This window comes from Myotis yumanensis, unplaced genomic scaffold (genome assembly GCF_028538775.1).
Source record: "Myotis yumanensis isolate MYYU_CA2020_CCGP unplaced genomic scaffold, mMyoYum1.0.hap1 SCAF_1, whole genome shotgun sequence".
Taxonomy (NCBI): Eukaryota; Metazoa; Chordata; class Mammalia; order Chiroptera; family Vespertilionidae; genus Myotis; species Myotis yumanensis.
The window spans coordinates 58,514,031-58,541,638 of NW_027223752.1; the positions used below are offsets into that span (position 1 = coordinate 58,514,031).

The 27,608-nt window shown below is 41.8% G+C and overlaps 1 protein-coding gene across 3 annotated transcripts in view; it reads right to left on the bottom strand.

The window, feature by feature from the left end:
* Positions 1-27,608, bottom strand: part of TCF12 (transcription factor 12) — a 365,067-nt gene that overhangs the window by 313,924 nt on the left and 23,535 nt on the right. The window lies entirely within an intron of this gene.

The window sequence follows — 27,608 nt, forward strand, 5'->3', positions numbered from 1 at the left end:
TCTTGTGCATTTCGTCAATGCAATAAATAAGGAAGCTAGTCAGTAAAAGGAACAGGAGCAAAAAGCAGACATCACCTGGGAACCTGAATTCAAAGAGACTCTTTGTCCCCTAAAGTGCAAAGAAAACAGACTCTGTTCCAATATTTTAATTCCTGTAAGACCTAACTGTATTCGTTTTCATGTTGTACTTCCGTGATTTAAATATCTTTACTTGAACCAGCCTAAATGGGTCCTTTTTTGCAAGCACATGAGCCTTTACTATAACAATTTTACACTCCCATAGCTACTTTCATTCTCCTCAAACAACTACATATTCTTGAGGTTTCAAATAGCAGCTATACACAAATAACTCTAAAACTCTAAAAATGTTCTACGCACCACGTTTCACAGATTTGGAAAACACCTAGGATTATAATAAACTATCAACCTAGAATAAAGAACAAAGCTATAACATCACAAATTAGTGTGTTAAAATTGTGAAGTCAATAACCATCATCTAGGTAACAGAAAAAAAATACGAGAATCATTAGGATAGAGACCTTTCATGTAGATGGACTCATGTACATAGCATCTTTTTTCATTTGCTTGGTGGTTTTGAGATTCAACCATACTATATCCATATTGTGGTATAATTTTTTAAATCTATTCACCAGTTGATAAATACTTAGATTGCTTCCCATTTGGTATTATTATAAATAGAGCTCTATGAACATTCTGGGGAAAAATTGTGTATGTATGTTTTCATTTCTCTTGGATAAATTCCAGGGAGTGGGAATGTTGGGTCATATGGTAAGTGTATGTCTGACTTTATTAAATAAAAATAATAATAAAAAGCCAAACTATGTTCCAGGGTGGCTACATCATTTTTTTCATTCCTACTTACAAAATGATTCCAGTTGTTCCACATCCTCAGCAACATTTGGCAGTATCATTTGTTGCTATTGTTGTTGTTGTTTTTTAAAGTATTACATATAGTATAACATATGTCTCCTTTTTCCCCCATAGACCTCCCCCGACGTCCACCCCCACCCCCAGCACATGCCCTCACCCTCCCCCCCCACAGTGTCTGTGTGTCTTCGTTATGCTTTAATTTAGCCATTCTAATCAGTGTGCAGTATATCTCATAGTGTTTTTAATGTCCATTTCTCTGATAACAATGTTAATGACACTGAATACCCGTTCACAAGTGTTGTTGGCCTTTCATGTATCTTTGATCTAATGTCTAGATCAGGAGTGGGGAACCTTCTTTCTGCCAAGAGCCATTTGAATATTTACAGCATCATTTGCAGGGCATACAAAATTATCAGCTTAAAAATTAGCCTGCTAGCCTGGCCAGCATGGCTCAGTGATTGAGCATCGACCTATAAACCAAGAGGTCACAGTTCAATTCCTGGTCAGGGCACATGCTCAGGTTGCAGGCTCAATCCCCAGTGTGGGGTGTACAGGAGGCAGCCAATTGATGATTCTCTTTCATCATTAATGTTTCTATCTCTCCCTCTCCCTTCCTCTATTAAGTCAATAAAAATATATTTTTAAAGAAAAGATAAATGCCCCCCCCCTTTAAAAAAAAATTAGCCTGCTATATTTGGTCAAACATTTAATTAACTCACCCCTAATGCCTTGGCAGGGCCAGACCAAATGATTTCATGGGCATTATACATAGCTCTCGGACCAAACATTTCCCATCCCTGTTCTAGATTCTTTACCCTCACCCCTTTAAAAAAAAAAAAAAAAAAAAGTGTTGTCTTTTTTTGTATAAGTTCTTTGTATATCACAGGTAGAAGTCCGTTTACAAATACATATTTTGCAAATGAAAAAGAAGAATACACAACACTTAGAACTTTGATGCACAATCTCCTTTACCATCAAGTGACCAAAAAAGTAGAAATACATAAACACTTTGATTGGTTCCTTTCCAGCCATATACTTCCTTACTCTCATTTCTCTATGACTAATCAATGTGTTTCTGTCAGGAACATTCTGCTTCCTAAAAATACTTCCAAATATGCTCACATCATAAGTCAGAATCTATTTTCTCTATCATTCCTCATTTCTCAGGAATGCATAGTTCACATAAGCAAATAATACTGAATGACTTAAAGTATAAACTAAATTAAATAAAAATAATTTTGTTTGGAGACTCAGGAAAGTCAATGAGGAGATATTTAAATTAAATCAACAGAAAATCAAAGTAATAAAATTCTGACATACAAAAAACATGATTTCAAGTAATATTATGAGTAAAATATTACTATGCTTTCAATAAACTTTAGTCCAGTAGCTTCTGATTCTGAAAACTCAATTTTAGGAATTTAAGGCACAAGAAAGTCACAGGCATACCTTGAGTTCGGGTCTTGCCTTCAATTTGTAAAAAATGCAACATTTGTTAAGTGCAATAAAGTAAAGTACAAAATGAGTTGTGCCTGTGAAACAAACCGCTACCACTAAACACAAGAAGCAGAAATAGGAGTCAAAGCACACAAGATATCAGTCAAAAATCAGTGACCTAAGCAAAATGTCAGCAAACCAAACCGTGCATATTTTATTGAAGAATAGGTTAATAACTCAAGGGATAACCCATGTTCTAAACTATCTAGATTTGTTCTGTCTAAATACGGTAGACACTAGCCACATGCGCCTATTTAAATATAAATTTTAAATAATTAAATAAAAAATTCAGTTCCTTTGTTGCCCTAACCACATTACCTATATTTGACAGCACAGATTAAAAAGAAAATAATTTTCATCATTACAGAAATTCTATCAGATATACTGGCCTAGGGTATTCAGCAGGCCCAACTAAAAAGCCTAAGGGAGCTATATTCTTCATAAGTTGTTTTATTTTCTATGAAGGAATTAGAGTACTTTGTTTTAGTATTTAAGTAGTCTTACTGAATACTGAAAATATTTACATCATATATGTAAGATATAGGCAAATAATGGAAGATACTCTCCCCTGGGAGGTAACAATATTGAATTTAGCTTTAATATTCCCTTGCTTTTTAAAATAATTTTACCAAATGTTTCCCTAAAACATATTATTTTGGTTTGCCCGCTTAATCTCATTTTAGCAGAGTCACACTTTTTCTTTACATCACTTGTTCTTTCCACTATTTCCATTTACTCTGAAGTTCATTCTCACCTATCTAAATAACACTGCTATTCAATATACTCAAGTGCAGTTCTCTTCAGAAAAAGCTAGGCCTAAATCAATGAAATCACCACCTATGAATCAAAGCTGTGCAAGTATTAAACACAAAGTTTAAAGTTCCAAATGATTCTCTATAATATATTTTTTCATATATATTTAACTGACCATAAACCAAAATGAGAATAACTTCCTTGTGCATCAAAGATAGATCTTATTTGCTATATGTACATATACCTTTTCTTTTCTTTTTTCTTTTTTTTTTTAAATAGTAGAGCAGCAGTTTATCAAAGTATGTTCCCTCAACTGGCAGCATCAAGTCATAAGGGAACTTGTTAAAAGTGCAAATCCTCTGCCCCATTCCAAACCCACTAGATCAAAAACTCTGGGGATGGTTAAAACTCAGTCTGTTTTAACAAGCCCTCTAGGTGATTCTGATGTGTCCTATAGTTTAAGAAACTCTAGAGAAGTATCTCAACAATCAGTGTACATAAGAAATTTCTAACAGCTAACCAATAAACTCAATTACCAAAAGTAGATTGTTTTTCCACTTATTGAATTTTATAAACTTCAGCTTACTCAAAAATATAATATTCAAACAACTGACCAAAATGCACACACAAAAAACAAAGCTACAAACTTAAGTGTCTGTGTGTGTATTTTTTATAATGTGTATATATAGAGATACAGCTTTTCTCCTAATTTTTTTAATTAACCATTTTCTGATTACAGTCTCTTTTTTTTCCCTCTCTTTTTTAAAATATCATTTCCCCATATGCATCTCAGTCAGTTGCCTTTCTTTAGAAAACAGCACACGTCCTTGTCTAATTTTTCCATTTCTAACACAGAAATTTTTTTCCTGATGATATATAGAGGTTGCAATATATTAAGGTTCTCAAATCCACTGTTATATATTGCAAATACTTTCCCAATTGTGTAGTTTGCCCTTACACATTTCAACTTGTATTTATAACAGTTTGGCTTTTGTAAATTAAAAATATTTTAGCATATAAATACAAAATAATGTAAGACTCATATATCCACCACCCAGATTTAACAAATGTTATCTTATCAAATATATTTCAGACATGTAAGAAATAAAATATAGATAACAGCATTTTTTATAGAGTAAAATCTTTTCATATTTTCCCTCCATTTTTCGGCTTACTTCTTTCTTACCCTAAAATAAGACAGTCAACTATTATTTTTCAGAAAGTTTAATATATTATGGAAAATTTCAAGCACATACCAAAAAAAGACAGCTTTAGCAATGATCATTTCATAGCCTACCTTGTTTCACCTCTATAGAGATCAACAAGTTTTTTCAGTAAAAATACCACAGAGTAAACATTTCAGGTTTTTGTAGACCCATGGGTCTCTGTTCCAATTACTAGATTCTGCCTCTATATTGCAAAAGCAGCCATAATCCATAAGGGTGTGGCTGTGTTCCAATAAAACTTTATTTACAAAACAGGCAGCAAGCTATGTAGCTTGCAGGCCAGGTTCTTCACCTCTACCCATTTCCTCATTCAAGTATTATTTTGATGAACCTCCAATATATCATTTCATCTGAACTGTAAATCTTGTTATACCTCTAAAAGATAAAGGCTCTTGCTTTTTTTAAAGGCTTTCTTGAAACATAATTACAATACCATCATCACAGGTAAAAGTTAACAAAATTTGTTTGATATAAATACCCAGTGTTCAAATGTACGATTGTCTCATAATTTTTAATTTTATAATCTGTTTGTTTACATCAGATTCAAATAAAGTCCTGACATTGCTACTGCTTAATATATTAGTCTCTTAAATCCCCTTTAAATTTTAGTGCCCCTTTAATTTTAATTTAGAGTGGGTTAAAACTGTACCTCCCCAAAAAAATACACCTATGTCCTAACACCCAGTACCTGTAAAATTATTTGAAAACTAGAGGCCCGGTGCACAAAAATTTGTGCACTCGGGCGGGGGGGGGGGGGGGGGGGGTCTCCCAGCCAGGCCTGTGCCCTCTCACAGTCTGGGACCCCTCGGGAGATAACGACCTGCTGGCTTAGGCCTGCTTCCGGGTGGCAGATGGCAGGCCCAATCCCTAGGTGCAGCCCCTGGTCATGCTCAGAGCAGGGCTGATTGGGGAGTTGGGGCACCGCCCCGTCATGCACAGAGCAGGGCATGCCACCCTCAGTCACGCTCAGGGTAGGGCCGATTGGGGGGTTGGGGCACCGCCCCCTGTCACACTCAAGGCAGGGTCGATGGGGAGGTTGCGGTGCCACCCCCTGTCACGCACAGAGCAGGGCCCATCAGGGGTGTTGGGGCTCCATACCCTGTCATGCACAGAGCAGGGCCGATCAGGGGGTTGAGGAGCTCCCCGCTGTCACTCACAGAGTAGGGCCGATAGGGGAGTTGGGGCACCGCCCCCTGTCACACACAGAGCAGGGCAGATAAGGGGGTTGGGGCACTGTACCGTCACACTCAGGGCAGGGCCAATGGGGAGGTTATGGCCCTACCCTGTCACACACAGAGCAAGGCCCGTGGAGGGGGGTTGGGGCGCCACCCTCTATCACCCACAGAGCAGGGCCGATCAGGGGGTTGGGGCGCCGCCACTGTCACACTCAGGGCAGGGCCAATGGAGACGTTATGGCTCTACCTTGTCACACACAGAGCAGGGCCCGTGGGGGGGCGGGGGGGGTGTTGGGGCGCTGCACCCTGTCACACACAGAGCAGGGCCGATCAGGGGATTGGTGCGCTGCACCCTGTCAAACACAGAGCCGCAGGGCAATCAGGGGATTAGGGAGCTCCCCCCTATCAGGCACAGAGCAGGGCAGATAGGGAGGTTGTGGCCCCGCCCCCTGTAACACACAGAGCCGCAGGGCAATCAGGGGTTTTGGGCGCTGCTCCCTGTCACGCTGATCCCAGTGCCGGGAGCCTCACTGCTCCACTGATCCCGGTGCCGGGAGGCATATTACCCTTTTACTATATAAAATAGAGGCCTGGTGCACGGGTAGGGGCTGGCTGGTTTGCCCTGAAGGGTGTCCTGGATCAGGGTGGGGGTCCCCACTGGGGTGCCTGGCCAGTCTGGGTGAGGGGCTGAGGGCTGTTTTCCGGAAGCGAGTGACTGAAGCTTCCAACCGCTCCTTGTTTTCTTTTTTTTTTTTTTTTTTATTCTGGGCCAGCTTTAGCTCTGAGGCCTCGCTGCTGAAAACATCGATACAAAGTTTCGGTCCGCCTGGCTTTCAGTCCAGCTGGTTTCTGGAGTTTTGTTTATCTTCTTATTTGCAACATAGTATATAGTTGCTTAGAGTTGTAGCTCAGAGGCAAGTGAGGCGGGGAACGTTGGAGTCCACAGCAAGCAAGCCTCATGTTCGCTTCCAGCTGCCTGGCTGCCTGCCGCCATCTTGGCTGACAGTTAATTTGCATATACTCACTGATTAGCCAATGAAAAGGGTAGCGGTCGTACGCTAATTACCATGTTTCTCTTTTATTAGTGTAGATAGGGTTTTTGTAGAGGTAATTTTAAGGAACTCAACATAAGATCACCCTGGATTTAGAGTGGGCCCTAAATCCACTGACTATTGTTCTTATGAGAAGTGAGAGAGAAATTTAGACACAGAGGCATAGGAGGAAAGGCTATGTGAAGATGAAGGCAGAGATAGGAGGTATGTTGCCACAAGCCAAGAAACATCATGGTGCCACTAGAAGCTCACTAAGAGGCAAAGAAGGATACACCCCTAGAGCCTTCACAGGGAGTGTGGCCCTGGCAACATACTGATTTTGAACTTCTGGCCTACAGAACTGTCAGAGAATAACTTTGTTTTTGGAAGCCACTCTGTTTGTAGTAATTTGTTATGTAAGCCTTAGGAAACTAATATACCTTTCCCAAAAGAACTTCTGCAATGATGGAAATGTTCTGTATCTGCAATGTCCAATATGACAGCCACTAGCCACGTATGGCTGTTGAGAACTTGCAATTCAGTTAGTGCAAATAAAGGATCTGAGTTTTTAATTTTATTTAATTTTAATGAATTTAAATTTTAAAATATGTCCCTTTAGGGGGCTGGGGTTTGATCTGTGGAGTTTCCCATAGTTTGGATTTTTCTGACTATAACTCCTTCCTATTAGTTAACATTTTTCACTTCTGTATTTTCTACATTTTAATAGATGAATTTAGATGCTTGATCAGATTGAGGTTCAATTCTTTTTTTTCAGGGAGAGAGCAAGACTACTTAATGAGGAATATTTTGTCTTCTATCAGGAGACAAACTTTCCGGATGTCTTTCCCTGATAATGTTAGTATCCATGATGTTCAATGGTTCCATTCATTAATATATTAAGGCTTATAAAATGATATTTTAATTTTATAATCCTTCCCCATTTGTTAGCTAGCCTGGTTCTATAAAAATAAACTTCCCCCATCTACTATTTAGTTGCCCAATGGTACAGTTCTTATAGGAAAAGCAGAAATGCTCAATTCTTTTCTTCCATTTTCAACTTTTAAAAATAATGATTGGTTCATTAGCATCCTCTACCAGCCATGTTTTAAAGTCAAATGAACTCATCTATTTACACATATAGGTTGTGTCTCAATCCATTATAGATATTCTTTATTAAAGCTCATATTGTCCCATTTTCTGCCATTAAGAAACCGTTCAAAAGTTGGACCGAGTCTTTCTGACAAAACCCCAGTAGTCTTTGAAGCCTCCTTATTATCTGGTATGAGAAGATGTTTCAGGCTTTTCTTGAACATTTTCTGACTCAATTATGAAACCAGCCATTTGTTCAAAGTATCTCTGATTACTTTTAGTGAAAAATAACATATACAGACCTCAATTTAAATGCCAGAAAAAACAAAGCTCTTTTTAAAAAACTTAATTCTAAACTTTTAGCAAAATTGTTACTTGGAATTAGCTATATGTCTGCCATAACCCTACTATTATATAGTAACTAGAGACCCGGTGCACGAAATTCGTACACGGGTAGGGTCCCTAGGCCTGGCCAGCAATCAGGACCAATTGGGGCCTTCCTTCCCCAGCTGCCAGCTGCCGACCAGAGCCTTCCTTCGTTCCGCGCCGCCCCCTGGTGGTCAGCGCACATCATAGCGAGCGATCGAACTCCTGGTCGCCCGAATTCCTGAGGGGGACACTTTGCATATTAGCCTTTTATATATATATAGACTAGAGGCCTGATGCACGAAATTTGTGCACTTGAGGAGGGTCCCTCAGCCCAGCCTACAAACTCTCGCAGTCCGGAAGTCCTTGGGGGATGTCCGACTGACAGCTTTAGCGCTGCTGCGGAAGCAGGAGAGGCTCCTGCCACCACTGCTGTGCTCACCAGCCATTAGCCCGACTTCTGGCTGAGCAGCGCTCCCCCTGTGGGAGCACACTGACCACCAGGTGGCAGTTCCTGCGTTGAGCATCTGCTCCCTGGTGGTCAGTGCATGTCATAGCAACCGGTCATTCCATTGTTGAGCTGAAACCGGCTCTCTGACATCCCCCGAGGGGTCCCAGTTTGAGAGAGGGCACAGGCCAGGCCAAGGGACCTCACTGGTGCACGATTGGGGCTGGGGAGGGACATGGGAGGTTGGCCAGCCAGTGAGGGACCACGGGAGGGCTCCAGGGCATGTCTAGCCTGACTCACTCAGTCCCGATCGGCCAGACCCCAGCAGCAAACTAACCTACTGGTCAGAGTATCTGTGCCCTGGTGGTCAGTGCATATCATAGTGACCGGTCAACCAGTTGACTGTCTGTCCCTTGGTGGTCAGTGCACATCATAGCGAGCAGTTGAGAGGCCTTAGCATATCATTAGCATATTATGTTTTGACTAAAGGCCCGGTGCATGAAAATTCATGCACTGGAGGGGAGGTCCCTCAGCCCAGCCTGCCCCTTCTCACAGTCCGGGAGCCCTCAGGGATGGGAGGCAACCCGGCGATCAGGGCAAGGTGACATCCCATCATAACCAACAACTGGACATGCCTCTCGCAATGTTGCTGCTGCTGCTGCTGCTGCTGTTGCTCTGTGGCATCTCTCTGTACTGTGGTTCATACTCGCCATGCTGGGGTTGCACCCCGGGATCATGATGTTCAAGGCCTGGCCCTGGGGGTTCAGGCCTCCCATTGCTTGCTGCTGCGAAGGGATAGCAGGTTGTGGCCCGCTGGCTTGCATGGCATTCGGATTCAGCAGGCTGGGCTAGAACTGAAGGCTGGGCTGGCTGGCCACTTACTTGGCTGTGTGCTATTTGACGAGAGCTGCCATCAGCTGAGGGTTTGACTTGAGGATGTTGAGCATGTGCTGCTGCTGGGGGAGCTGGGAGACTTCAGGGTCTGCAGCAGGTCCTGCAGGGCACCTGGAGAAATGTTCTGAGGTGGCTGCACCTTGGATCTGCACGGACATCCCGGGTCTGGGCATGCCTCACATTGACTGTTGCTGGGGGATGGGTGCCAGCTGCCACTGCTGGGGCTCAGGGGGCAGAATAACAGGCCCACTGACCTGGTTGGGTCACATTCAGGCCCATGGGGGCCATCTAGCTCTCAGGCAGGGGTCACTGTGCCTCAGGGACATAGCGTTGTTGGTGCTCACCCAGTACAGGTGCTGCTGCTGCTATGCCTCACATGCAATCTGCCGGGCACCTCCACTGCTGCAGGTGGGCCTGGGTGGGGAGCGGTGGGGCTGGCACCTGGTTAGTGGGCTTCCCAGTGCAAACTGTGGTGGGGGGCTGAGTTCTGGCCATGCTGGAGAAGCCAGCTAGTGACATGCTCACAGGCGAGATCTGGGGCAGAGTCGGGGGCTGTGGTGTCCAGGGTGTGCTGGGATGCAGTGTGGGGGGCCAGGGTGGTGCTGAAAGAGGGGAAGGCAGATTCGGCTGAGGCACGGTGCGGGTGTTGATGGTGGCATCCACTGGCGCATGAGCTACGTGTGCTGCCGGCGGTGCTGTGTCTTCTGCTGGCAGAGCTTCTGCTTGATGTTGAGGTAGTAGGGAATGGGGCATGTGTTTTCTTTGCAGTGTTTGGCATGGTGGCAGCAAAGGGCCATGAACTGCCTGCACACTCCGCAACCTCCATTGGTCTTGCACTGGCAGCCCTTGGTGTGCTGCACAACCCACCTCATCTTCTGGCAGGACAGCTGTGGGCAGCTGGCATTGCGGCACTGGTGGGCATGCCTCAGGCACTGGATGCAGCACTGGATGGCCTGGCACCGCCACTCCCAGAGGCTCCTGAACTGCGGCTCACCCGCCACCCCTGCGGGAGCAGAGGCAGCCCCACCTCCTCCGCTTCCGCTCCCCGCCTCCTCCGCTCCGGCTCCCCTGCCTCCTTTGCTCTGGCTCTGCAGTGGCAGTTACCGCCTCCTCCCTTACAGCTCTCTAGCATCAGCGCTGTTTCCTGAGCAGCCAGGAAAAGAGCTCTCAGGACCCCCTCCTGCCCGGACTCGCCAAGAAACTGGCTGTTTTGGAGCCAACTTTTATTGTACTTGCTGCAGCGACGAAGCAAGCATTCCACCAGGCTGCTCACACTGCCCGCTCTCAGTGGCCGCCCCCTGGGACTGGAGGACTCCGGCGGGACTGAGAGAACTGGGTGCCGCCACCTTGTGGCTATAGGCACCACCATCTTTGTGACAGAGTGGCGGTTAATTTGCATATTACCCTTTTATTAGATAGGACTGGTTGAACAGCCACCTGGACGACCAGACACTTAGCATATTAGGCTTTTATTATATAGGATAATAAAAAAAGTAAATTTTGGTTACTAGCATATTTTATTTAACATATTCACACAGGTTATAGAGCTAGGCAGACTATATTTACTAAGTAATTCAATATTTTTTAGTATGAGATTATAATCATTTGAAATCACCAAAAGAAAATTCAATTATTTCATAATTGACAATCATTAAAATACCCACAATCCACAGACATTTTCTTTCTCAAAGGAGTATAATTATTTACAAAGTACAGAAGTATAATTATTATTATACTAGGGGCCCAGTACACTAATTCGTGCACCTTGAAAGGAACTGTGGGCCACAAGGCTACGGTAGGCACAGGGACGGGTCTCAGCCCATGCTCTGCACCCATGCCCGGCCCCTCCCACTGGGGCCCCCAGTCCCGTCTGCCAGCAGCCCCGCTTACACCCCGCCCCGCTCGCACCCACTGATAGCGCGGAGCAACTGGGACTGGCGCCAGGCACCAGCAGTGGGTGTGAGCGGTGGTTCCAGCGCCAGCAGAGGGCACAAGTGGGGCAGGCGCTGGCAGCAGGTGGGAGCTCTGGGCAGGACCGCGGCATGCGGGAGCAAAGAATTTTCAGTGACTATCAGGGGCTTGCCCCAATTACAGCAACCAGCACCCCACTTTGGTCTGGCACCCCTGCTCACCTGCTCTACCATCCCACTGCGACTGACGCCTGCCATGTCCTGTGTTCTGCCGCCTGCTGTCGAAGCCCACCATGTTTTGTGTACGCCCCCAATGGTCAGCACGTCATAGCAACCGGTTGTTCGGTGGTTCCACCGTTCGGTCTACTTGCATATTAGGGTTTTATATATATAGATAGATAATTATATATTTTAAATATACCATTTAGTAGCAAATTCAATGACTTTAATACAGCTTTAATTCTTGCTTTAGATTGCATTTTTTCAACTATAGATAAAAGCACCTTGATTATTAATATATTTTTATATATATATATTTTATTGATTTTTTACAGAGAGGAAGGGAGAGGGATAGAGAGTTAGAAACATCAATGAGAAACAGCGATCAGCTGCCTCTTGCACACTCCCCACTGGGGATGTGCCTGCAACCAAGGTACATGCCCTTGACCGGAATCGAACCTGGGACCCTTGAGTCCGCAGGCTGATGCTCTATCCACTGAGCCAAACCGGTTAGGGTGATTACTAATATTTTTAATGACCTGTTACTATAGCCTGATGATTATTAGATCGTGGCCATGAGCTAGTTGCTGGTACATAAATCCAAATGTATAAATGAATTTGAATTTAATACATTAATCACAAAAGATAGCTATATACATGTTATTTTTCATTTTCAAATAAGCTAAAAATGTTTGCTGTAGGAGGTCCAATATTTTATCAGCATTGAAAATGTGTTTTTTAAAAAGAAAATCTGGGGGGCTGTTCACAAAATTAAACCAAATATATTTCAAGGATATCCACTATTCACAATTAAATAGCCAGAAGTCTAATGTTTTAGCAAATGTACTTATTTGTTTTAACAAATACATTCCGTAAATGACCAAACTATAAAAACAAAGATAGCATCTAAATGAATTTTTTGGTAAAATCTTACCCAGCAAGTTTAGTCAATGATAAACTTATTGACTAAAATTCATCTAAGAAGCAAATCCATACAAGGGGCTAATATAGAAAAATACGAAATTAATATATATACATACAATTCATATATATCTCATCTATAATAATTTCTATAGATGAATTGACTGATGAATGGATGGGCAGACTGATGAAAGAAGGGAGGGAGGGAGGGAGGGAGGGAGGGAGGATTTATATTGACACTTCAAATTCCAATTGAACATTACCGGATTTCTTCCTTCTAGCCTTCCCCCTTTTCATATTTAAAACTCCCTCCTCCAACAGTAAGAAATCTGGATCCCAGTATGCATATAATCTTTATTTGTCTATTTGCTCAGTCCTGGTTTACAAAGTACAGTAGTTTTGGATTTGTAAACCCATACCTCTGCATACAAAAAGGAAAGCCTACAAAGCAGAGTTCAATGTAGGCAGAGTTCAATATTTTTTGAGTTATTATTATCTTCAAACCTGAGGCCATATAGTCCAAAACTTTGTTCAAAAGTTATTTGTGTTAGTTTGTCCCCCAACCCACATGTAATTACGTTATTTATTTGAAATCAGTTGAGTTCGTTTGTCTCTATTTTAGTCCATTTTCATACTTTTTCCTCTAAATTCACAGATTTTTAAAATGTGAAACATTATCATAGTTCCAAAATCAGAACCAAAAAGGTATATGCCGGAAGCCGGTCCATCCTTGCTGCTTGACACAGTCGCTGCAGGAAAGAAACATCTGCACAGCATATGTTTCAAGGGACCTGGCATATATAGCATATTGTTCTTAATATGTTTGCTCTCCTTAGTGCCATGTGTTTTAAGCAAGGTCACCTCTCCGAGAAAGGTTGTTTCCCCAGGTGGGGATTTTTCCCTGAGGTTAGGGAGGGGATACAACCCCTTAACTAAGTGCCAGGCGGGTAGTTAATCACTAACTACAAACAATCACCCTTAAGCTACATAATCTTTACTCCCTGGAATGGAGATAAGAAACGCCCTAACCTTTGTAATAGAAATTGACAGGATTAAAATCGGCTGGTATAAATACGGATGTAACAAGACAATAATCATCAGATCCTAACCAGAACCTACCCAAAGAACATGGCAAAAGATCCTGGACAGAACCTGGCTACAGAACTTCACTGGAGAACCTAGACAGAACATGGCAAAAGAACCTGGATAGAACCTGGCTAAAGAACCTGGTGACTGAACCTGGCTGGAGAATCTGGAGAACCCTGGCTAGAGAACCTAGCAAGAGAACATGGCTACAGAACTTGGCTGGAGATCCTGGCTAGAGAACCCAACTCTGCTGATGAACTGAACACTGCCTTCATGTCATTCCTTTTTGCCGACTCCGTCCACACCTTTGGGGACCCCTGGACCCGCTGGGGTTGGACCCCAACAGGTATACTCAATAATGTCACAACCTCCTCCATTCCTTTAATCCCAATCCAATCCCTCACTCATTCCACCCTGTTCCTACTCACTGTGTCTGTGGTTACTGTTTTATCCTTCCTATATTTCATTGCAGATACACATATTTTCTTATGTTGTCTTCTTTCTTATATAAGGCAGTAGAGTGTAGATGCTCTTTTGCACTTTGCTTGTGGTTTTTAACCAAAAAATATCCTAGAAACCACTCTATATCAATTCACAGAGGATATCCTCATTCTTTTACATACCTGCACTGTGTGGATATACCATAGTTTATTTACTCACTCTCTCTATATTGACATTTAAGCTGTTTCTAACATTTTGCAATTACAAACAATGCTGCAATGAACAGTCTTTTCTATATGCATTCTTGTATTGCTAGAGGTAACTCTTCGGGGTAAATTTTCAGAAGTGGAACTGCTGGATCAAGAAATAAATGCAGGGGGGGGAAAAAGGATACTTATGTAATACCCTTTGTAATACTTTAAGAGGAAAATAAAAAAAAAAAAAAAAATAAGAAATAAATGCATATGCAGTTTTGTTAGATACTGCGTAAGTCCCTTCCAAAAGAGCTCTACCAGTTTGCATTCTCATCATCAAGGTATAGTAATGAGTCACAGACATTTTAATGAGGGGGAAAACTTATTATTAATCCCTAAGGATGGATAACTCACTTCTTCTTATAATAACTTCATTGAGATATAATACACATACCATACAATTCACATATTGAAAGGGGACAATTCAATAGTTTTAGTATGTATATTCACAGTGGTGCAACCATCAAATCACCACCATCAACTTTAGAACATTTTCATTATATACCATTCCCAAGAAACCCATATCCATTAACAGCCACTCCCCATCCGCCCCCTTCTATCCTAAGTAACCACAAATCTACTTTTTATCATTATAGATTTGCCTATTCTGCATATTTCATATAAATGGAATCATAGAACATGTGTTCTTTTGTGATTGGCTTCTTTCACTAAGCATGTTTTCAAAGTTCACCCATGTTGTAACATATCAGTACTTCGTTTCTTTTTTATGGCTCAATAATACTCCATTGTATGGATATGTAACATTTTATACACTCATCAGTCGGATCTTTAGCTTTTTACTTTCTGGCTATTATGAATAATGCTCCTATAAACACTTATATATAGTTTTTGAAGGGACATGTTTTCAACTCTCTTGGGTATATACTTAGGAGTGGAACTGCTGGGACATATGGTAACTCTATGATTACCCTTCTGAGGAACCATCACATTGTTTCCTAAAGCAGCTTGTATCATTTTACATTCCGGCCAGCAGGATCAACTCACTTTTGTTGTTGTTGTTAATCCTCACCCCAGGATATTTTTCCCATTGATTTTTTTTTTATGTCATGTAATCTCTTTATTTTTAATTCATATCTTTCTCTCAAATACTGCAATTCATTGTTGAAACTTCTTTTCACGATGATAAACAAAGACACTCAGAATTATTACAAATATTTAAAAAGGAAAATGTACTGCTTCAAAGAGGCCCATTATCTAGTTCTTAGAGAGACTTGTTCTCAGTAAGGAGAAGGAATTTATGTTTAAAATTTCTCAGTCGTAGATATTTTTTTTAAATGCTACGAAAGCATGGCATGGATTTACCTGGTAATAACAGATTCACACACCAAATGTGAAAGATTTCATATGCTCTAAATAAACATTAAGAAAAGCAAAGATAAGACATTTCTATATTACTACCTATTCTGTCAAATGATAACTTTTTATCTTTATTCCACGATACCAGAACACTTGACCATTTTTCTAACCTCTGATCAGGAGTGCCAAAACAATGCCTATTATTAATGCATTCATTCACTCATTAAATTAATAACAATTTTTTAATTAAGGTATTACATGTGTCCTTATCCCCCCAATGCCCCCCCACCTCCACCCCCGCTCATGCCCTCACCCCCCTAGTGTCTGTGTCCATTGCTTATGCTTATATGCATGTATACAAGTCCTTTGGTTGATCTCTCCCCTTCCCCCCCACCCTCCCCTGCCTTCCCTCTGAGGTTTGACGGTCTCGAGGTCCTTCCCATATGCATCCAATGCCTTAACCTTACTTTCTGTATATAAGCTCGGCCTCTACAGATCCATTGGTTTTTAAAGAGAGTGGAAGAGATAGAGAAAGGGAGGGAGGGAGGAACATGGATTGGTTGCTTCTCACATGCACCCATGACCAGGAATCGAACTTGCAAACTATTCAGTCCAAGGGCCAGCACTCCAACCACTGAACCACAGTGGCCTGGGCAGGATAACTCAATTTTTAACTTAACTTAAATCACCTATTCTAGTTCTAATACCTAGAACAAACAAAACAACTCTGAATAAAATCATGTGTAATCAGGCCCTTGTTGAATCAGATTAGTTAACTTTCCTTGTGCTATCATTGATCTAAAAATTAATCAGCAATGCACATACATAAGAGTGTAGAATGTAGCAGTTGTGAGTTAATCTGGAAGCATTGCAGTTACACAGCACACGATAGTTTGTACTTATTTTAAGTACGTATCTGTTTTACATATTCCAGATTAAATTCCTCCCCAAAAGATGTCTCTTCGCACATATATAGAATACATGCCATATAAAAACCACAGTTAAGAAGGATAATTTTATTATTAAAATAATGTTGGCCTTTCTGATCACCTGACTTTTGCACTCACATGCCTGATGAATCCATTTACCTTGAAAGAGACTATGATTTGCTTCTAAAGGAATATAACAAGACAGAGTTAATGAATATTCCCTCTCCTGCAATCAAAGACATGATTTCTTATGTTAAAGCTCTGCTACTGTCTTGGGAAGGACTGTTTGTGTTCTTTAACTTGCCTTCCTTGAGCATCTCAATAGCCAGTCTTGGTGGGAGAGACCGTGGAGTTTTAATTAAGATAAATACAGAAAGAAAAGGGGTGAGAATTCCCACTCTTTTTTTAACCCCAGGGATTTGTGGGAAGAAGAGAAAGGACCAAGTGAAGTGGTAAGATGTATGTCCCAAAGTGCCTTTAGTAACAAACTCTTCTCTTCCCTTGCCCTCTTGCTCTGGAAGAAAGGCACTTCTTGAGATGTTTAGTGTCAACCTAGGATACAGTCGTATCAAAATACCAGTTTACACTATCTACCATCAACAAAGTATGAAAATACTTCTTTCCTCTCAGCTAACAGGGTATTTTATTGTATTTCTAAATTTCTGCCAATCTCATAGGTGAAAATTGGCATCTCAGTGCAAGTCTTAACTTGGATTTCTCTTATAAGAGTGAATATCTGTTCATATGTTTAAGAGAAATTTTTATAGCTTTTTGTGAGAATTTTCTGTCTATGACCTCTGCCTACTTTTCCATTGGGTCTCTTTATATCTGGTCTTTTCTTTTTGCCCTCTATTTTTAAAGGTTCTTTATATATTAGGGATATTAGTCCTTTATCTGCGATATGTAATGCAAATATATCCTGCCAGTTATATATCTGTTTTGATTTTATTAGGGTGGGGTTTTTTTTGCCATATAAAAAAGTCTTACTTTAAATTTTTATATACTCAAAAATTTATCACTTTTCCTTTTGTTGAATGTGGATTTTGAGTCATAGAGAGAAAACCTTTCTTACACCCAGATTACAGAAGAATTCATTCCTGTTTTCTTTTCATATCCATATAGTTTTATTCTTATATTAAGACTAGAGGCCCGGTGCACAAAAATTTGTGCACTCGGCAGGGGGGGGGGGGGGGTGGGAGGGACCCTCAGCCTGGCCTGTACCCTCTCGCAGTCTGGGACCCCTTGGGGGATGACCACCTGCTGGTTTAGGCCCACTCCCCGGGGGATTGGGCCTAAGCTGGCAGTCAGACATCACTCTGGCAGCCCGGGAGCCCTCGGGTATGTCCACTTGCCAGCAGGGAGCGGGCCTAAGCTGCAGTCGGACATCCTTAGAGCTGCTGAGGAGGCGGGAGAGGCTCCTACCACCACCGCTATACTGGCAGGCATCAGCCTGGCTTGTGGCTGAGCAGAGCTCCCCCTGTGGGAGCGCACTGACCACCAGGGCAGCTCCTGCATTGAGCGTCTGCCCCCAGGTGGTCAGTGTGTGTCACAGTGACCAATCATTCCCAGTCGTTCTGCTGTCAGGGTCAGTTTGCATATTACCCTTTTACTATATAGGATAGAGGCCTGGTGCACGGTTGGGGGCCAGCTGGTTTGCCCTGAAGGGTGTCCCAGATCAGGGTGGGGGTCCTGCTGGGGTGCCTGGCCAGCCTGGGTGAGGGGCATATGGGTGTTTGCAGGCTGGTCACACCCTCTTCAGGGTGGGGGTCCCCACTGGGGTGCCTGGCCAGCCTGGGTGAGGGGCTGATGGCTGTGTGCAGCTGGTCACACCCCCTTCAGGGTGGGGGTCCCCACTGGAGTGCCTGGCCAGCCTGGGTGAGGGGCTGATGGCTGTTTTCAGGCTGGCCACACCCCCTTTAGGGTGGGGGGTCCCCATTGGGGTGCCTGGCCAGTCTGGGTGAGGGGCTAAGGGCCGTTTTCAGGCTGGCCAAGCCCCCCAGCCATGGAAGCTCCCAGCCTCTCCTTTTTTCTTTTATTTTTTATTCTGGGATTTATTTACCTTCTATAATTGAAACTTTATTGCCTTCAGTGGAGCTCAGAGCCGGCTCCTGCTCGCTCCAGCTCTGTGGCCACGGCCGGCTGAAAGCAGGAATCTGGGGTTTATTTATCTTCTATAATTGAAACTCTGTTGCCTTCAGTGGAGATCAGAGCCGGCCGGGAAGCTTGGCTTCCTCCATCACTGGAGCAACCAAGCCTCCTGCTTGCTTCAGCTCCGTGGCTCCCGGCTGCCATCTTGGTTGGGTTAATTTGCATATAGTCGCTCTGATTGGCTGGTGGGTGTAGCTTAAGGTGTAGCGAAGGTATGGTCAATTTGCATGTTTGTCTTTTATTAGATTAGCTAGCTGGTCCATTTGCAGTTTATTTTTCTATATGATGTGAAGTATAAACTAATTTTTTTTCCAAATGATTAACCATTTTTATAAAAGTCCATCTTTATCCCAGTGCTTTGAGATGCTAGGTTTGTCATATACTAAATGTCCATGTTCTTGAGTCTACATCTTAATTTTCTTATTCTACTCCACTGTTCTGTCTGCATTATATTAAACAAAAATCTAATCTGCAAAATGACATAGACAAAATGTGGTATAAGATTCTTTCCATTCTATATCTAACTCTTAAAAAGAAATTTAGACCATATTCAAAGTCAGTCACCATCAGCGACTAATTGCTCTAATCATATACAATTGACAATAACTATTTAGACTAGTTATATAAGGAAACTAAGGCACATTAGGATTTGCTGGTTTACAAATACTATCTTAAAATTCTGTCCATCAATTGATAATTAACAGAACCATAAAAAAGATATAGAGTTAGTATGACAGGCAAAATTATTTAATAGATTTTGAGTTTTCTTAACTTTAGGCATAAATATGTCATATCTCCTCCATATCTTTCAATATCAACTTTACCTTGATATTCATAGGTTTATTATTAAATTTGATAAAAGTCACATAGGAAGTAGTAAAATAAAGATAACAGTATATTTCTATATTTCTAAAACAGAAATCATGCTGATAACCTATATACTTCTTTTCTCTCCTGCTAGTATGAGCTGTACTTGATCTTAGCCAAGCTCATTCCCTCCACTTGTTCACTTGATCCATCCTCCTCTCACCTATTCAAGCAAGTCTTACTCTCCCTCCTGTATCATCAATTATTTTTCTTTCTACTGACTCATTCCCATGATCCTGTAACATGCTATTAACTCTCAATTTTAAAAAAGATTTAAAAGTAAAAAATCTACTTCTGATGCACCTCTCCCCACTACCACACAGCTACAGCCCCTTTTCTATCTTTCTCACAAGAGCACTAAAGAGCCTATACTTGCAGTCTCTAAATTCTTTACTTCCATTCTCCCCAAACCCCGCAGTACACTATTATACCCTCTACTCTACTACAACTGTTCCTTTCAAAGTCACCAATGAGCTTCATATTGTTTAATCAAGTGGTCAATTTTTAATCCTCATCTTAATTGACCTATCAGCAGCATTTGATTGTTCATAAAACAGTGTTTCTTCCTTGAAACAGTATCTTCATTGCCTTCCACAATACCACACCTGCCTGGTTTTCCTCCTGTATTTCTGGACATGCCTTTTCAAGCCTCTCTTGATCATTACCCCAACCCTAAAAGTTAAAGTGTATACACAGTCTTTTGATCTCTTTAACTACATTCACTCTAATCCCATATAGAAGTCAGCAAAAAGTCAAGAGTGCCACAGTGAGGAAACAGGAACATCTGGTCCTTGGCAGACACAGCTCTGTCTATCCTCTTCACTCCGTGAACAAGATAGATTTGTAAACAAAGAAGAATGAGAGGAAGCCACAAGTTTCAGGAACTACAAAGAATCCATTAAAGTAATAAACTATTATGTTCCATCTAGATATTCTAGTGCTAGAGAATATCCTTAAAAGATATTTCTCAACCAATTAATCCAGTGTCTACTCTCAAGGACATTTTTTCCCCTTTATATTTACAGAAAGTTTTCTTTACACCAGGACAGGCTAGAAGGTATTCAAAAGAATGTTCCTTATCAGGGCATATTAGAGTTGAATGCAGTAATTCCTATCAATAATTATAAATTCAAATCAACTTAATCCATTTTATGCCAAAAATATTTGTTACTTAATAAGTATTTAATATATCTTTAATTCACAATTGGTTGACTTTAAAGTTCATGTAATACTTTTACTATAAACAAACCATTTATTTGGATTCAGGGGTGGGCAAAAGTAGGTTTATAGTTGTGAGCACACAAAACAGTTTATTCTTGTATTTTAATTATTTATTGTATTACTAGAGGCCTGGAGCACGAAATTGTGCACGGGTACAGTACCTAGGCCTAGCCTGTGATCAGTGCCACCTTCCCCAGCTGCTGGCAGCCAGCCCCATCCCCCACTGCCACCCACCCCGGTGGTTCCCTGTTTGCCATCCAGCAATGGGAGCCTGACAGCTGGGGGAGGGACCGAGAGGTTGGCCATTCCTGCCTGCTTGCCAGCCCCACCCCCACCGCTGGTCACCCTTTGTGTGTGGGGAGACTGGAGGGGCAGGGGCCTTGGCCTGGCACCACCCACATCCCCCTCCACCCACCCCAGGTCCCTGTTTGCCATCAGTGATCGGAGCCTGCCGGCCGGGGAAAATAACCAAAAGGTGGTTAGTGCACCTCATAGTGACTGGTCGAGTGGTCGTTCTGCTGTTATGGTCGCTGGGCTTTTATTATATAGGAGTTTCCATATGAACAACTGTGAACCTACCCTTGCCCACCCCTGTATGTTCTCAAATTTTGCTACTACATGAGAAAAAAAGTGTTTAAAAAGTTTAAATATCAAAGTCACCTGAAGAAGCAATGACATAGTCCATACATCTCACAGTCACACACCAAGTGACTGAAAACAATTATACCCAGAGGCAAAGAGAGAAATATGCTAGAAAAAGAACTTCAAGCCTATGCACTCTTCTCAACCAGGAGAGATGAAACTAGGCCTACTTCCATATATCAACACAGCCTCTGATTTTAACAAGGCTTACCTACCTCACTAAACCTAAGAGGTCAGTTTTTAGTAGTTTATAGAGCAGAATAAAGATTATACAGCATAGTAAAAGCCAAAAATTGGCCAGTCCTGCTAAAAATTGACAAGCTAAGAAATAACTATAGGTAAAAAGGAAATAAAAATAAAAATGCCACTATATAAATGCACAGTAATCAGAAAAAGATCTGCATAGTCTCAAATAATGTTATCGACCTTCTCTCTTTTCCAACTGAAGCCTACAGTCACATCATTAACTGAATTTTCTCCTGTCTGATACTGTGTTTGTTTTAGTTTTTACATAGTTACATTCTAGTCTCTCTCTTCATATTTCTGAGATCTTTTCCTTAAGATGAATATAAATGATTGCCTCCAATGCCAATAAAGTTGCCTTCTTTCTTTAAAAGAAGCTAACATGAGTTAAAGGTCAATGACGGAAAGATTAAAGGCTACTACTAACAAAAAAGTTGTAATGGACTTTTTATCTAATACGGGAAAATCTGGAGTAAAGTTTATTAAATCACATTGTCTAGCATTTTGCAAAGCAGCATCAAGGACCAAACCCATCACACAGCAGATATGCAAATCCAATCATTTCCACAATTTACAAAATAGTAAAAAGACACTATTACTTTAAAAGTAGCTAAATTTAACTACTAAAGCTGTGGCTTTTAAACTTGGTTTGTTTTGTTTTTTTACCACAATCTACAGTTAAATATATTTTAATATCACCACCTAGTGTACACAAACGTATATTTATATAAGCAACTAATATTTTATAGACACAATCCTCTAAATGCATGTGATACATTCTCATGATTTCTGTTCTTTCCCATTTCTTTATCATGCTGTGTGAGATCCCTAAAATGTTTTCTCAACCCACTAATGGGTAATGGCCTGCATTCTAAAAATGACGGAAAGTATAAGTTAGCTATTCCTAATAAAAGCCTCTAAGAGAACAATTTTCATAGGCCTTCATGCCCCAAATATTTATTAATACTTACTATGTGAGAAGTACTATTGTTTGACTACCCTATGCTAGACATTGTACTATAGAATTTGAGATTGCTTATACAAATATAACAACAGTCTTGTACTTATTTTCACAATAAGGTTAGATATACAAGGAGGAAAAGACAGACCTGTGAACCCATTTACGCATTAAACATTTGTCATAGGTTTTTTTCCAGCATGTCTACAGTATTTCAAAAAGGTTTATATTTGTATTACAATTATTAGTATGGCATATATATTCTTTCTTCTATTAGATACATGGAACTACTCTGATCATATCGAATACATCTTTATTATCCTCAAAGCACTTAGCGTAGTGCCTAGCACACAATAGGCACTTATTTACTGAACTAATGGTTTTCTCTAATCTCAAAGATTAGTTAAATCTGGAAGAATTAGGATAAGGCACAATAAAATAGCTTTGGGTTAACAGGTACTTTTGGGTACCACTATCAAATTACCTCAAATATCAAAGCAAATTTCTGAAAGACTAAATTTTGTTCCACACATTTGTAAGACTTTTGAAATTACTTAAAATAGAACTACTGCAAAAATGACTTACACCAAACCTCATAATCCAGTTATTAATGAAATCCTACTAAAAAGAATATATACTACTAGTTAGTAAATTTTAATTTCTATAGCAAGTGAATGTCCAGAAGGAATAAAGCTATTGCAAAGTAACTTAATTACTTCCCAGAACAAAGCTCAAAAATCTTTTTTGTTGTTGTTAATCCTCACCTGAGGATATCTTTCCATTGATCATTTTAGAGAGAGTGGAAGGGAGGGGGAGAGACAGAGAGACAAACATCGATGTGAGAGAGACACATTAACTGGTTCCCTCCTGCATAAACCCTGGCAAGGATTGAGCCTGCAACAGGATACCTGCCCTTTACTGGAACCGAACCCAGGACCCAGTCCTCAAGCCGATGCTCTATCCACTGAGCCAAACCGACTAGGGCTCAAGAATATTTTTAGTAATACAAAAATATATAGCACTCAGAAAGGTAAAATTAACAATGTCTAGAATCTAATAAAAAAATTACTAGGCATAGAGAGGAGCAGAAAAGTGCAAATAAAAGAGAAGAAAAAAATTAATCAACTTAAATTTAACTAGAATTGACACAGATATAAGAATCAACAGACCTGGATATTAAATCAATTTTTATAAACTATCCCATATGTTCAAAAAGTTTAGTGATGCAGAAGATGTAAAAAAAAACACAAATAAAGATTCTGATGAAAACTAAATACTTAAAAACATAAATAGATATTCAATGTAATGAATAAAGGTAAAATCAAGAATTTAAAATGTAACAACTGTTTTGCCTTTTCAGGGTCCTGTAAAATGACCTTTTCTGGAAGTCATGAAATTGGACATTTTCTCTCACACATAGTCACGAACAAAATCTGTCTGAAATCAAGAGAAATCAAGCAGAAAAAAAATCAGTTAACTTAAAGGCAATCTGTATTGGGGCCTTGTTGTCCATTTCTTATAGATTATGATTATCTAGGAAAAGAGTATAATTTTTGTGTCCTTACCATGGAAAAGTGTAAAACATTCTCGTCCCTCTGATACAGAAAGATGAGTGCAAGTGGAATATGTAAGAGAGTGAATAGGGTGGTAATCTACACTAATAAAAGAGAAACATGGTAATTAGCGTACGACCGCTACCCTTCCCATTGGCTAATCAGCATATCCTTATGCAAATTAACTGTCAGCCAAGATGGCGGCCGGCAGCCATGCACTGAAGGGAGCAGGGAGGCTTGCTTGCTCCAGTGACTGGCGGACTCCAACGTTCCCCGCCTGCCGCTGCCAGCCTCTCAGCTCCAACTGTAAGCAACTATGTACTATGTTGCAAATAAGAAGCTAAACAAAACCCCAGAAACCAGCCGGACTAAAAGCCAGCTGGACCGCAACATTGTATCGATGTTTTCAGCAGTGAGGCCTCAGAGCTAAAGCTGGCCCAGAATAAAAAAAAATTAAAAAAAAAAAGAAAACAAGGAGCGGTTGGGAGCTTCAGTCACTCGCAAGCCGGAAAACAGCCCTCAGCCCCTCACCCAGACTGGCCAGGCACCCCAGTGGGGACCCCCACCCTGATCCAGGACACCCTTCAGGGCAAACCAGCCAGCCCCTACCCATGCACCAGGCCTCTATTCTATATAGTAAAAGGGTAATATGCCTCCCGGCACCGGGATCAACGGAGCAGCGAGGCTCCCGGCACTGGGATCAGCGTGACAGGGGGCAGCGCCCAAACCCCCTGATCGCCCTGCAGCTCTATGTGTGACAGGGGAAGGCGCCCCAACCCCCTGATCAGCCCTGCTCTGTGCCTGATAGGGGGGAGCTCCCCAATCCCCCGATTGTCCTGCGGCTCTGTGTTTGACAGGGTGCAGCGCACCAACCCCCTGATCGGCCCTGCTCTGTGTGTGACAGGTAGAGCCATAACCTCTCCATTGGCCCTGCCCCGAGTGTGACAGTGGCAGCGCCCCAACCCCCTGATCGGCCCTGCTCTGTGGGTGATAGAGGGTGGCGCCCCAAACCCCCTCCACGGGCCTTGCTCTGTGTGTGACAGGGTAGAGCCATAACCTCCCCATTGGCCCTGCCCTGAGTGTGACAGGGTGCAGCGCCCCAACCCCCTGATCCGCCCTGCTCTGTGTGTGAAAGGGGGCGGTGCCACAACTCCCCTATCAGCCCTACTCTGTGAGTGACAGGGGAAAGCTCCTCAACCCCCTGATCGACCCTGCTGTGTGTGTGACAGGGTACGGAGCCCCAACCCCCCTGATGGGCTCTGCTCTGTGAGTGACAGGGGGCAGTGCCCCAACCCCCTGATGGGCCCTGCTCTGTGTGTGACAGGAGGTGGCGCCGCAACCTCCCTATCGACCCTGTCTTGAGTGTGACAGGGGGCGGTGCCCCAACCCCCCCAATCGGCCCCACCCTGAGCGTGACTGAGGGTGGCATCGCAACCTCCCGATCCGCCCTGCTCTGTGCATGACGGGGCGGCGCCCCAACTCCCCAATCAGCCCTGCTCTGAGCCTGACCGGGGGCTGCACTTAGGGATTGGGCCTGCCCTCTGCCACCTGGGAGCAGGCCTAAGCCAGCAGGTCGTTATCTCCCGAGGGGTCCCAGACTGAGAGAGGGCACAGGCCGGGCTTGGGGACCCCCCTCCCCACCCCCCCTACCCCCCCAGTGCACAAATTTTTGTGCACCGGGCCTCTAGTGCTTATAATAATAGAACATGTCCATATTCTACAAAAGCCTTACAAGCCATATAAAGACTACTGCCACTCTTCTATACTTTTGGCTATAACCTCTGGGCTGATTCTGTCATAAACTTTACTCTTCAGCTTCATTCTGAGGTGATTCCACCATTGAGAACAATGTTTTATCTTCCTCAACTTACACAAAATGTCACTGGTATTTACTACTTCACTGGTATTTACTGCTCCACTGGTATTTATTCCAGTTTGTCTTAATAGTCTCTTCTGGAATCAAGGGATTTTACGTAAAGACCTATCTTATACAGATTGCCCTGAGGCTAAGAAACTCTCAAATACTGACTAAATTCTTAAAGAGAGGAATAAACCTTCTCCCTGGAGATGAATTCTGAGTTTTTAGAGCTATAGTAAGTTTTTCAGGTCACTATGACACCAAATCAACATTATTCAGGCTTCTCTGTAGAGACCCAGAGGGTGGATTTTAGCAATAAACAGTACTTCTAATTGTATATTACTATGTTATTTAGAAAACATTTTCACATGCATGATCTCATTTTTGTCTCATAAAATCCTTGTAAATAGGGCTTATTCACCTGTATAGTGATAAATAAATCATGCGAAATAAAAACCTTGACATCATCTTGAAAAAATCCAACACTACCTCACACTAGTAACTCAATTAAGATGTGGTTCTAGCAATTCCACATCTGCATACTCTCACATCTTCACCCAGCTCTGCTCCACACCAAGCTGTTATTTAAGCTATGTATCACACACCTTCAGGGACATCACTTACAATGCAGTGTAACATCTGACCAGACTTAAGTGGTTGTCCTGGCTTCAAGAATACTGCCCTCATTCAAGAACCTTGCCTCCACTCTCCCTATTACACATTTTCTATTAGCCACATTTACCTTTCTAAAAAGGAGGGCACTTCTGATTTCAGCCATGATATAGGAACTGGAACTGAACTTAACCTCCCACTGCAAACAATTATAAAGTTGGAAAACAAACAAAGTAAGACTCTGATCCCTGAGAAAAGGGAAACTATGTGAACTCTACCATCAACATTGGAAACAATTCGCAGTTCTTTGTGCAGCAAGGGGATCTCAAGCAGAACAGAGCAGTATCACTGAATTGAGGGGGCAGAGATTAGAGTTCTGGAATTTGTGGGGCAGAGATCCAGAAGAGGAAGCTATGCAGAGGAAGATCTCAAAAAATCTGCATGGGGTCCCCTTGAGTATCTTAATCAAGCATATGATAAAACGCCACAAATGCAGCCACAAAATTACCAAGGAGTTATAGGTTCAACAACTCCCAGAGCTCAGACAGGACCAGGAGATGTTTTAAATTGGAAGGAGTCATAGTAGTGCATAAATATTGAAAACTTGAGACATTCAGTAGAGGCCTCAGAAGGGTACACCTTAGTAACAGGCTAAATTATTCTTGTCATAAAAGTTACTCTAGTCCCACTCTACAAAAATTTACAAACAAGACTGAAAGGAATGAGTTGATCTCTAGTAATTTAACTTCCTATCATAACAAAGTCCTGCATTCTTTAAAAGAAGACAACAAAATCCAAACACTCAATAATGCTAGAATCTACTCAACATTTACCAGACATGTGCAGAAGCAGGGAAACGTGCCCCATACCAGAAGAAAAATCTGTCAATAGAAACAGGCCTAGAATAAAAAGGTGATGTTAGCAAACAAAGACTTAAATACAGCTATTACAAATTGCTCAATAATTTAAAGAAAAACAGGATCACCATGAGGAAAGATATACAAGACCCAAAAGAGACCTTTAGAAATAAAATACAATATTTAAAATAAAACACTTACT